This window comes from Pterocles gutturalis, unplaced genomic scaffold (assembly GCF_000699245.1).
Source record: "Pterocles gutturalis isolate BGI_N339 unplaced genomic scaffold, ASM69924v1 scaffold12670, whole genome shotgun sequence".
NCBI lineage: Eukaryota > Metazoa > Chordata > Aves > Pterocliformes > Pteroclidae > Pterocles > Pterocles gutturalis.
The window spans coordinates 1-206 of record NW_010141003.1 but is presented as its reverse complement, the minus strand read 5'-3'; positions in this window follow the sequence as shown (position 1 = coordinate 206).

Below are 206 nucleotides of genomic sequence, written 5' to 3'. Positions count from 1 at the left end.
AGGATGCCATTGGCCTTCTTGGCCACGAGGGCACAGTGCTGGCTCATGGTCATCCTGCTGTCCACCAGGACCCCCAGGTCCCTCTCCAAGTTCAATACATTTAGAGTTTTTTTGTTCTTGTTCAGATACTGACATTTACAATGCTGAGTTCAGTTATCCTCAATTTTACTAAATCAAAGAATCACAGAATGGCTTGGGTTGGAAGG